This window comes from Rhyacophila brunnea, unplaced genomic scaffold (assembly GCF_057557595.1).
Source record: "Rhyacophila brunnea isolate RB1 unplaced genomic scaffold, BYU_Rbru_1.0 scaffold_23, whole genome shotgun sequence".
NCBI lineage: Eukaryota > Metazoa > Arthropoda > Insecta > Trichoptera > Rhyacophilidae > Rhyacophila > Rhyacophila brunnea.
This window is the reverse complement of record NW_028232893.1, coordinates 11,910,324-11,922,666: the sequence shown is the minus strand read 5'-3', so window position 1 is coordinate 11,922,666 and position 12,343 is coordinate 11,910,324. Positions and strand designations below refer to the sequence as shown.

Genomic DNA, 12,343 nt, shown 5'->3' with positions numbered 1-12,343 from the left:
GATATCAATTATTAAATAACTACAGTGAAATATTTTTTTAATTCTAAAATAATGCACCGAACATAGAATACCGATATTAACTTAGATTCGGTGTTACCTAAATAAAAGGGTAAATTTATTAAAAATATCTATGTTATATTGAATAACTGCTGCAAGAACGGCGTGCGGATTAAAACTTAAAAACACAAATAAAGGTAGTGTGTGAAAGTATAAAAATAATAAAGAGTTAAAAAATAATCAAAAATGGCGACCGTGGCAGCTGTGCTCAGCGCGGCGATAAAGTCAGCAACGGGGCTCTTCGGATTATCGAAGCTGACAGCGATACCGGTGCTGATGGCCGCTATGGCGTACTACAATTACGAACTCTTCGATCCCGAGAGCAGGCCCTTTAACCAGCACCAGCTGCTGGAGGAGTACGACTTCGTGGTCATCGGTGGTGGGTCCGCGGGGGCGGTCTTGGCAAATCGGCTGACTGAGGTGGACGAGTACAAGGTCCTGCTGATGGAAGCGGGAGGACACGAGACTGAAATATCTGACGTACCGCTTCTATCGCTGTACTTGCATAAAAGTAAAATGGATTGGAAGTACAGGTAATTTATGTCAGCTAATTTTAATTTTATATTTTTATCAATATGCCACATTGCAAATAAGATGCAAACAGGGAACATAAAAATAAAGGGGTTGCCTTCTGGGTGGCGTTGGAAGATTTAAATTTCGAATGTGTATAAATGTGGAATAAACACAGTTATTTTCAATATTATTTACGTCTGTATGCATTCATTAAAGTTTTCCAAGTTAACGAAAAGCGCATTTCGCGAATCGATGCTGTGAAAAATTGTAATAAAATAGTAATGGTAACATTTTTGCGTTACACTCGAATTTGTGCACACAATTTTAATATCACGCCGAGCGGTAAAACATATACATGTTAATGAATAGTATATTATCACGTAGGTTTCTCAAAAACATATCCCACCCCGTCAACTCAATTATAACTTGGAATTTCATCAACTACCCTTTTCCATAATATTATATACCAAGTTTCGTTACTACTTACACCACATAATATTATAAAAGATAATTTTAACAATTATTTGTTACTTTTAAAGCCACAAGTGAATGTTCCCGGCTTTACGCAGTTCAACGTTCAAGTCTGATGTAAATTTGAACCGCAAGATGTCGTGATACTATTAAAAATCTGTAACTGTCTATAAAATGCAAGAGAGCAATAATTAATACTACGGGAAAATAGTCTTATGAGCAAACTCATATCATTAGATGCTGACGTGAAATAATCTCTATTACATACATTATATAAAAAAAACTGCATTAAATGTACCAAACCTAGAGTAAAAAAATAATTACACTTATTATCATGCAATGCAGTGCATGACAATATTCGAAATAGGACATCGAGATTGCACACGGTATGTCATATAAACGTACTGCGAAAAAAGTTATTACGTGGACATACAGCATCATATTAATCGTAGTGTGTAAAAGTACAGATTCTCGTATATCAAAATAAAATTATATTATACAACTGCATTCGATGTATTATTTATTACGCTTGTAATGCAAAATTTCTCATGGCAGACATGATTGAAAATATTTTAACATTAAATGTTCGTTCAAAATATTTAAATAATGTGATATTGCAATTGTGTCCAAAGCTATAGTTGTATTCTTTTGTGGTAAATCCATATAGTCTCGGTAGATGCTAAAGTAAAACATAGTAATTGGGAAAATATGGATCAATTAGTTCGACTTAATGTCCGGTTATAGCTTGGCAAATTCAACGAATTGTGCACTTTTGTATAATGAATAGGGATACACTAAGGGTATTTTTACAACGTTTTTATTAGCTCGTATTCTTGTTTGTCCGATGGTTGTTTGTCCAGTACAAATCTTGCAATCGATTTTTAACTAACTTCCCGACTAGCTAGACATTTGAAACTTTTAGAATATATCAGAACACGATTCCAATGCATTTTTTAATAGTTTTAGCCATCTTTAAGCAGAATTGAATTCATTCTCAGTTAATTATGTTTTGTATGGAAAGTTATTTCAGAAAAATCCGTAAAAAGTAAGACTATTATTGGTTGCTAAGGGGGTGGTCCTAGCAACTAAATTATTAATATATACGTGCGTAACTATGGAAATCAAAATGAAATGTGAAAATGACATTTCAGTATTCTATATTAAAACAAATTTTGTTTGTTTGTTTGTTTGTTTTTTATTTACTTCATATCAAGTTTGAGCATATTGAGCATAATAATTCAACAGAAAATTTAAAAACGTTGTATATAAAAAGTTCTTTTTATGTTGTAATTATTTTTAAATATATTGAGCCGCTTCAAAATATACCCAAGGTCAATTAATAATTTGAAGTTAAGCTTGACACTTTGCAATTGGCAGCCGATAAAATACCAAGACGATTGTCAACAATTTACTCTTTAAAATATTATGTGTGGTTTTTATTAACACATATAATATATATTGGGCATTACAGAGAGACCCACAGCGATGTGATTTAAATACGTAAGTACCAATACGAATAAGTCAATAGAGCTTGATGTTACCACCGAGCGCAAAAAGACTGCATACTCCGGATATATTTTCTGCAATTAAAACTAAGATTTACTTCAAATCATAATGCGGGGGAGTACAGCAAACGAGCAAATTTAATGAGATTATATTATTAAGATGTGCATAACTCAAAACCGCCATAAGTTGCACATGCGTTGCCTGCATTGCAGAACCAACGACGTAACATTATGACCATAATGCACATATATGCCTTATTATTATGCAGTGCATGACAATATTTGGAATGCACATGTGATTATATAAACCTACTGTAAAAATAAACTTTTACGCAATATATTACGGTATATATGAGCATATTTATATATAACATAAAAATGCATTCAAAGTAAGTGAATATATCACCGTAGTTATGATTTATTTTTGAGAGGAATTTATTAATTCACTTTATTAAAATATATTACAATAGCAGTGTCATTGCACAGGCGTCCGTAATAAATCCTTCCTTTATTCGCGGTAAAAGTCTTTATTAGTATCGGGATTTATTCAAAGTATGATACGGGTAGGGATTTCAATACCGAATTAAAAATATTAATACCGGTTTTTCGGTATTGCATATTGAATAAGGGTATCAAAACCGGTATTTTTTAACAACATAATATCGAGACAATTATTTCACGGCATTCTAATATTTTTCACATTTTCTTCAACAGAATTTTTTAAAATAATACACACTCAACAATTTATAAGCGCAGGTGAAATTATCATATAGCATCGATGGAATGGTGAGGTGAGAGTGCGGGAGAAAAGCGCGCATTTAGATCCAACCGTTTTCTACAATTATCGTTTACAATTTGAATTAAAATCGAATCAGTATTTTACTTCATTCTGTATATACCGTCCACTTTACGTTTCCGTATTCTATGCATAAAAAATAGCGGGCTATTGTTACTTTAGTTAGATGTAAGACCATGTACAAGGCAGATAGCGATCGATGAAAAAATCAAAGCATTGATAACAATGGAACCTATCCAAACCAAGTATTAGTTCCTGGAACTTTTCGAATGCAACTCGCGGCCAAGGAAGGTTACATTGTGGTGACCAATGTACACTCAATATAGTGGTACTGCCTCATTAAACGGAAATAAAACCAGAGCAATGGGTTATTTCGACTTAACACGCACTTCACAAATATAGAGTCAAAGTCAATTATAAAGTAACACTTAATCGATACGTTTCATAAATAGATAATAATTGATGTGCTGGGCATTGAAAGAATACAAGTGCACCGACGCTCCGTGTCCGGTAATTAGTACGCATTCAGTTCGCCGTATCACACTTCACCGTGAAATGTTGAATCGGAAATATATGGTCGTATATTAAAGACCGTTCAACCTCTTTAGGTCGTATATTACTATAAAGTCTAAATAAAACACGGTTGTTGTCGGTTTGCAGGAAGCCAGCGGTAAACAAAATTTGAAAATAGCCGATATACCTACTGCATTATTAGTTAGGTTAGGTTTGCATTATTGCATTCATGAATTTTGCCGAAATCGACTATGAAAATTGAATTAATGTTCATATTGAATGTAATAAAATTGGAGATATCGTATAGTACACGTCATCTCTTTCCGATAGAAAGCTCACGGCGAACTGTGATACGGTGAAATGTTTTACGCACAATTTACATGTAACCCGGACGCTCAAGTTGAGTAAATCTAATTCAAAGTTAAATTATATGCTTGTAAACGTTTTTCCTTATTAAACTAATTATTCAAAATATTTGAGAATGTAACATTTTTTATATTAAACATACAAACATTATATTTTGAAAACACACTAGATATATACATATATATATAGGGACTTGAACCTGTATTAACTGATTTCGTGCCAATTTGCTTTACCAATTAAATTAAGTGCGTCCGTTCTAATTACGGCGAAATAAACTAGTATTTTTTCATATTACGCGATTTGATAAACATTTCATGGAAAAACTACCAGTTAATTTCGTCATAATTAGATAGGACGTCCGTAGCCTAGTTGGTTAAGTATATGGGCGCGAATCCGGTAAATACAGAGCGTCGTATTTTTTTCAAAAAAGATTTTATCTAGTATGTATATATCTGAGGTATTTTCAAATTATCTGTATTCAATATGCTTTAGTAAATTAAGTATTTTTATATTATCATTTTTCTTTATGTTAATAAATGATTTTAGTGTTTAAAGGAGAACTGGTATATCCGATACATTCTAATATTGCTTTGTAAATAAAATAAAAATTGATCACCATATCCATAGGATAAAACGCAATATTAGGAATAAACAAGTTGTTCATACAAAGCAGTTAGCATCATTTAAACGCATAAATATAATAATATAATGTATGGTGATTATAAAAACTACTTCTAATTCAGTTATATGTACGTGCCAAACTGGTGACACTTTATAGAATACGTACATATGATTGCGGCAACCAACGAGTCCTGTGGGAACCAAGCTTTGTCAGCACAATATAACATCCGCGACATAGGGTCGAACTCAACATATTATTCGATTATTTTAATGTATATTCTCACAGGTCGTCAGCAGTATCAATTATCGCTTACTCGATAAGAGAACGCTGACGGCGATTATAATATTATTTATAAGATGCATTTCCTTAACATACACTTTCACACGCATCCAGTTACTACTTACTAGTAATAAAGATTACCTCAACTAATATATATTATTAATTTAAATCGTAGAATCGTTTATAACCTTTGAAAATATACTTTGTAGACAAACTAGGATAACTGTGTTCCGTCAGTCATTTTATGCGCAAAATTCTGTGAGATCTCAACCGTATCGTAAAATTATGATGAACTAAAAACGTAAAAAAATTAACAATATTTCGTTCAGAAAACGACAAACGTTTTTACCGTTATAACCTCTCCGGTTAACTTCGCTGAAGATCCTCTAACTATCACTTAAACTCGTTTAAGCCACAGTAGCTGAATTATTATTGTTGCATCAAAAAACGTTTGACTCAATATTTGGTATAAGGAATGGTATAGATATAATGACGTCCATTCAAATGAGAGGTTCGTTAGAACAAGGTCGTATTTGAAATTCGCTTTAATTGTAATTATGGTTACATTGCATTTTCGTGATAAAAAATACGCATTTACAATGTTGTAGAATGGTATAAACATTCATTTTTGTAATAATTACACTATCTTACTATTTGTAGATACAATGTTTAGGAAATTAACACACTACTATAACGAAAATACGATTGCGTATAAATAAAGACGGGCGTTAAAATTGCGGTAATGCAAGGAATCATATATTTTCCTGTTGTTCCAGATTTCGGGAATGGGATAACTGGGCGTCAGTACAATTGGGCGCCGCACTGTCGAATGAAATAAATAGACGTTCGTTACGATTTTATACATGAAAGTAGACGAAGAATTTTAATCACTTTCTATCTACTACTTAGTTTAGTAGTTGTAATTCATAATGTTTTTATTGCGGATTGAGAATTATCATCCCTGATTTATATAAAACCCAGCTTTATATAAAAATAAAAGAACTATATTCTCGTTGGAACATATTATGCACAATTAAATCATAATTTATGTATGCATATTTAAATTCTCACCAAGCAATAAACAATAATATAATATTTTAAATATAAATAATAATATTAAATGTATATTTTAAAGGTTATAATTCACGAACGCCGATTTATTTTCGAATTTAATTCGATTGCGTGGCGCCTTGTTGTCTCGGAGCGGAATCGTCCTAGCTAGACCCTAGATTTCCAATACAAAATAATTAGCTAGATAGATAAAGCATTGGTCCCAACTCCAAGCCGACACTAATTTATAATTTTAAATAATTAATAAAATTTGACATTTATTTGTAACACAATTGCACCTACGTTTTTCTTTAATATATTTGATCTTGTAAAAATCATGGTAATAATTAATTTTGACTTCTTTTTTTGAAATGTGATTTAAATTATGTGAAAATCAGACATTATTTTCTGCCATCTAGCTTATTTTCTTACCCTATCCGGCATATTTATGGGAATAGCAGTTGGGAACACTGGCAGGGGGACCTTGCCGAAGAATTTTAAAAGTTCCATAAGTAAACCAATACTTATATTGCAAATTACAAATTCATTTATAATGAGCCATTGAAAAGAAACTATCGGTGAAAGTAACATATTGTTATTATTATAACATTAATTATTGACTGTTCAGTTCCTCATTTACAGCATGAGTGGTTGAAATTTTAATTATTTAAAAAAAAAAAGTGTAAATTATTAACATGGTAAAACATCTAAAGACATACCTACATAAGACGCAAGCATGAGTATATAATATAATACTCGTATGTACGTATTATCACACGCTAAAATATTGCGAAATAATATTATGCTTTTTTGACAGGAAACAGTTTTATAACCAGCGGTGGAAATGAAACCGGAACCCTTTATTATGAATCTCATAGATCTCCTTCAAAATGGTGGAGTTTCAAAGGTTCCTTTTTTGCTGGAGCTGGAGTCTGGAGCAAGTTATTCAAGAAATTTTTAATTAAAGCATTATAAATACATTCCAACGTACAGGTTTTAGAGTATACGTTTTATAACTTTTTTGCACCTTTTGCTACACTGGTACGCCTTTATGCCTGATTACCTCACATAAAATTAGTTCAAATTTAATGATATTCACTTGTATTAAATATATGTAGGAATAAATAAATAAATAGGTAATATATGCAAAAACAAATATATTACATCATTCTCATCCTAGAGCCGGAGTGCAAAGTTATTAAGTATATACTCTACTGAATATATGGTTGAATGCCTGCAAATTGTGATAACCCTATCTAATATTTAAATAAGATATTCACAACATACATACCAATAACTGGGAAGATATATATAGTTAAAGAATTAGAGGAATGGAATCACCTTGGAGGACTTCATCCAGCAAAGGTGTGATTCAGGCTGGTGATGATTTAAATAATATTATAGTTGTCAGTTGATTACATCGATGTAATCTTCTTCAGTACTGAACAGTTATTATTAACAGTTACTGAACAGTTGAAGCTTCTCATATTGATGAGTAATATATAGGCCGATGAATGGACAAAATAGTTAAGTTCTTCGGAAGTACATGCCAACGTAACACACAGGCGGAATATAGTCAATTTGAAGGTCTTTTCAGGAGGCTGATGATAATGAGATCATTATTATTTATCTTATTTTCTACAAAGCGACGTTCGTGTCAGAAATCCGATGAAAAAAATGACCATGTAGCCAAAAAGCAACGGCACCATTGGAAGTTTTTGACTTCCGTTGTATTTTTAGTTATATTTAGATTTCTATCTCTATTTCTATTTTCTATTACACTACAATAATTGATCGTGTCGATTTATAATGAATATTTGTTAAAATTCACAGGACTGAGCCGCAGCCGTCGGCATGCCAAGCCATGGAAGATGGGCGGTGCTGCTGGACCAGGGGCAAGGTCCTGGGAGGATCCAGCGTACTCAATACGATGCTCTACATCCGAGGTAACAAGCGGGACTTTGACCAGTGGGAGGCGGCGGGAAACGTTGGATGGGGCGCCGAAGAAACGCTGAGGTACTTCAAGAAATCAGAGGATCAGAGGAACCCTTATTTGGCCGATAATAAATACCATAGCAAAGGTGGGTACCTACTAAGAACTCTATTTTATCATTATGACATTGGGAAAGTAATGTTTTTTAGTCCTGACGGAATGGAGGTCATTTCATATGAGTGTGCGGGATATTGCACAGATCATTTTTTTTATTAAGCTCCGAAGTCTCAATTGAGTCTTATTTAGCTTTACTTTTTAACATACACTATTAATACATATTATTACAATAATTACTCATACAGTTATTACAATACAAATTTACAGGAGAGGAAAAAAAAGAGAAAAAGAACAAAAACAGTTTAAACTTGTAGGCCACACTCACTCAGAAACATTTGGACACACTGGAACGCCTTGATATTCGGCCGAGCCAAAAATATCGTGAGATCCAGTGGCAATTGGTACTTTTGTTTATTTAAACCTTTAAGAAGCCGCTGTCTCTGGGTATCATACAGAGAACATTGCCAAACAACGTGATTAACATCTTCAGTCTCACTTCCGCACCGGCACCCAGGGTCATTTATTATACCCAAGCGAGCCAGGGATGAGGCAAGATTATAATGGTCCGCTCTACAGCGATTGATTGTGATGATTGTTTCCTTATTCAGCATTTTATTGGTATACAATATGGTATATATATATTTTAGTCTCGAACCTTTCTAGATTCTATGTATCTCACATGTCAGCTTTAACGACCTCGCATTACTGGAAAATACTATTGTAAGTATCGGAGATCTCAGATTTTCTTTTCCAGATTTAGGGGACTAAAATCACTGATCACTTATACAGAGTGCAGAGAAATTAATTACATGGTTCAATGAAGGACAAGTACATATCATGTAAATTTATTATCAATATCGCATACATTGAGGGGCCAGTCCGTCTGTCCCAAGCTCAAACATTGTTTCGTTTAAATCGATGGATCATCTTTTATATATTGATTAACATGATTGTAAATTTCAGGTGGATATCTGACTGTTCAAGAGTCTCCTTATAACACGCCTTTGGGTGCAGCGTTCCTCCAAGCGGGTGAAGAAATGGGCTACGATATAGTCGACGTGAACGGCGCTCAGCAGACAGGATACGCCCTGTACCAGTTCACCATGAGGCGAGGCACCCGCTGCTCCACCGCAAAGGCCTTCCTGAGGCCAATACGACTGCGCAAGAATCTCCACATATCGCTATTCACCCACGTGACAAAAATTCTCATAGACAAAAACACCACCCGAGCATACGGAGTAGAGTTCATTAAAGACGGTGTCAAAGGAGTTGTATATGCCAAACGAGAAGTGATTTTATCAGCTGGTGCAGTGAATAGTCCACAACTGTTAATGCTATCAGGAGTTGGACCAACAGACCATCTTAGAAAGATGGGCATCGATGTAATCCACGATTCTCCTGGGGTAGGGAAGAACGTCCAAGATCATATTGCCGTAGGAGGTTTGGCATTTCTGATAGACTACCCAGTAGGAATTGTGATGAACAGAATTGTAAATATTAACGCTGGTATAAGATACGCGCTGTTGGAGAATGGTCCTCTTACTTCTAGTATCGGTTTAGAGGCTGTCGCTTTCATTTCAACCAAGTATGCCAATCAGTCAGATGATTGGCCAGATATTGAATTCATGTTGACGTCTTCTTCGACCAATTCTGACGGAGGAACTCAAGTGAAAAGAGCTCACGGACTTACTGATGACTTTTATAACTCAGTCTACAGAGATATCGATCACAAAGATGTTTTCGGAGTATTTCCAATGATGCTGCGGCCAAAGAGTCGTGGTGAGATTTTACTTAAATCAAAAAACCCATTAAGGTATCCAGTTATTTATCACAATTATCTGACACACCCAGACGATGTCGGAGTGTTAAGAGAAGGAGTCAAAGCTGCTCTTGCCGTTGGTGAAACGGCTGCAATGAAAAGATTCGGAGCCAGATTCTGGAGTAGACCATGGCCGAACTGTAAGCATTTACCAGAGTTCACTGACGAATATTGGGACTGCGCTATAAGGCAATACACGATGACAATATATCACATGTCTGGGAGCTGCAAAATGGGTCCACCATCGGATCCGATGGCAGTTGTAGATCCCGATCTGAGGGTGTACGGAGTCCAAGGGCTGAGAGTCATCGACGCGAGTATAATGCCAACTATAACCAGTGGCAATATAAACGCGCCTGTTATAATGATAGGCGAAAAGGGTGCAGACATGGTGAAGGACCTGTGGAGACATAGTGCCACGAAAAGAAAAAGAAGAAACCTTGACAATTCGACCGATGTGGAGGACATTATAAGTGAATTTGATGAACCGTTTTTGAGTGCAAGAAACATTTATTCTAAATATTTGACCCCCACAAGTGATTCGACGTTAGAATTACAACCAAAGATTTGATTTGTTCATATAGTAAAAATATAATAGGACCATTTTTTTTATTTAGTGAAAGAACAAATAAATGAATGTTGATACCATACAACGGTATAAGAATCTGTCGTGTTATCGTTATGTGGAAGGATCATCTTATAATAAATGTGTGTTTTATATCTATCTCATTTACGTCGCGATACGCTTGGGTAGTTTAAGTATCTTAGGCACTTGATAGAACAATTTTGTAAAAAAAACTCGAGCTCAAGTTTATAATGTGCTATGTTCCAAGTCGTGGGTGGGTTAGCTGTGTAAGCCCACAATCGATTGCAGCTGCAAGTACATGCGAGCAAGGGCCAAGACACACGGCAACGCAGACGACGTTGCTTCAACGCAGATCTTATTTGATTCCAATTTTATCCAACTGGAAATAAGCAGGACCGTTCAATATAGTATACGGTTATCATATTAGTACCTACTATAGATTTTTAAAAGGTCATGGCAGCTATTTTATTTCTGATTCCCACCAAAATTAACATCTGTGTTCAGTATTGTTTGGCAACTTATAATGGAAAGATACACAGTTGTACATCGTATACAAATTTATTCTAGCTGAGCTTCGGGCATGATGTGAAATTTATAGTCAAAATAATCGATCTCCAGAGCTACTTAATAGGAAAATTCGATTGAAATGGTAGTGATGTTAAGAATCCAACACGTCAAAAACGTAAACGTACTGCTGAAAATATCGATGTTGTGAATCAAAGTGTGGATTAAAATCCTAAACACGTCGTTCTCAAGAACTTGTACTTTCTTATGAGACTACATGAAATATTCTTCGTAAAGATTTGTATTAAAGGCGTATAAAATACGGTTGAGACAATATCTTAAATTGAATGACATTTTGCTGATCGGTAGCAACTTGCAAACAAATATATAAGTATATCTCTTATTTGACAACCCTATACTTGGATACAATTATTGGAATCAAGTAAGACTTGCGTTGCCGTGTGTCTTAGCCTTAAGGTGCGTACGCGGGGTATGTGCGAGGCATCGCTCAGCGCTGGTACGAACAATCTACTTACCATTCATCTCACATCAACGTGGAGTGCTTCAGCATGAGGAATGGACGCTGTGCTGTACGAAGTTAGCTGTTGACTTTCCGAATTTTGGTTATGTCAATCGTACGCTATATAACGAATGTTAAAACCCGTGACTGTGTCTACATGGCATTAAATATATGCAATTGTCTTTCTATAGTGATAGCTTGACAGTTTCGCAACTAAATCGTCGTAGACAAGTATGTATTGAATAAGTTTGAAGTAGTTGGGATATTCAAAGTGAAAAAGTCATAGCATTAAAGGGGGACATGCTCGTCGAAGGTCAAAATTGAGTTTTTATTGTATTTTCAAACCATGATCCTGGACATTCCTTAAATGTTGTAGATAATCTATTTACATAATTTTGAAGCCTTATTATCCTTTATAGTTATTTTAAGCATTTTATGACTGCATAAAGTATTTTTGTTACATAAAATAGTATTCTTTTAAACCTCTCGCTCTAATGTTTTAGAATATGGTCATATTTCGGTACATAACTGTGCAGTGGTGTTAAGATTTTTTACATTTATTAATTTTTAAACGCATTTATAAAACCATTATTATAATTTATTACGAGATAATTTTTGTAAAATATTCACGATAAAAAATTATATTGATAATCTCTGTGATCCCAAATTTGACAAGAATTAGGCATTTTATT

At 34.3% G+C, this 12,343-nt stretch overlaps 1 pseudogene across 1 annotated transcript; it reads left to right on the top strand.

Annotated features, from left to right (window-relative positions):
* The first annotated feature begins 243 nt into the window (after positions 1 to 243).
* Positions 244 to 10,612, top strand: LOC147069496 (glucose dehydrogenase [FAD, quinone] pseudogene; annotated as a pseudogene). The gene is made up of 3 exons (XR_015071211.1): positions 244 to 590; positions 8,006 to 8,253; positions 9,186 to 10,612. The product of XR_015071211.1 is annotated as a glucose dehydrogenase [FAD, quinone] pseudogene (transcript).
* The last annotated feature ends 1,731 nt before the right edge of the window (positions 10,613 to 12,343 follow it).